Raw genomic sequence first — 931 nt, 5'->3', positions numbered from 1 at the left:
TGTATGTTAAAACAAGCTGTGCGTACTAGTAGCATGGGACATGGGTCCATAATGTCGCCTGAAGAGCGAGCATCCGTGTCGGCATTCCGCCGATGCGGATTGTCCATCCGAGCAATTGCTCGAGAGGTTGGACGCAGCAAAAACTGCATCAGTGCCTTTTTGAAGGACCCCGAGGGCTATGGGACTCGTTTTCAAGGCCTAGCAAAGCGTGCAGTTGTCGGGAAGGAGTTCCGACTCCTCATCCGAGAAGCTTCCAAGACCGGCCAGTCCGCCCGGAAGCTCAAAACCGACCTCAACATCGATGCATCACTAAGAACAATACAACGGCGCCTCAAGGAAGCACCGACACTCAAGTTCGAAAAGCGCAAGCACACACCCAAGCTAACCAAGGCCCATATGCAAGCACGAGTCAAATATGCCACGGGTAACCTCCAAAGGTCACCCAATTGGACCGAAATCATTTGGTCCGACGAGAAAAAGTTTAATCTCGACGGACCAGATGGGTTTCAGTACTATTGGCACGACCTTCGGAGGGAACCCGAGGCATTTTTGACTCGTCAAAAAGGCGGAGACGGCGTCATGGTCTGGGGTGCGTTTTCTGGCAAAGGTTTGTCGGAGCTTGCCTTCCTGGAAGGGCCGCAGACGGCCGAAAAGTACATCGATACGTTGTCCAAACATGTTCCCCTTTGCCCATGCAAATTGCGGTGAAGACTTCGTCTTTATGCAAGACGGGACTTCGATTCATCGTGCAAATGTCACGATGGATTTTTTCGCCGAGCATGGCGTTACACTTTTCGACCACCCTGCGTTGTCGCCAGACCGAAACCCTATCAAAAAACTGTGGGGTGTCCTCGCGCGTGCTGTCTATGTCAACGGGCGCCAATTTTCGACAAAACTGGAGCTCGTACGAGCCATCAAGAAAGCCTGGTCG

The sequence above is a fragment of the Aphanomyces invadans genome (assembly GCF_000520115.1).
Source record: "Aphanomyces invadans strain NJM9701 unplaced genomic scaffold supercont1.53, whole genome shotgun sequence".
In the NCBI taxonomy this organism is placed as follows: Eukaryota; Oomycota; class Saprolegniomycetes; order Saprolegniales; family Verrucalvaceae; genus Aphanomyces; species Aphanomyces invadans.
The sequence above is the reverse complement of the archived record's forward strand: the minus strand, read 5'-3'. Positions refer to the sequence as shown.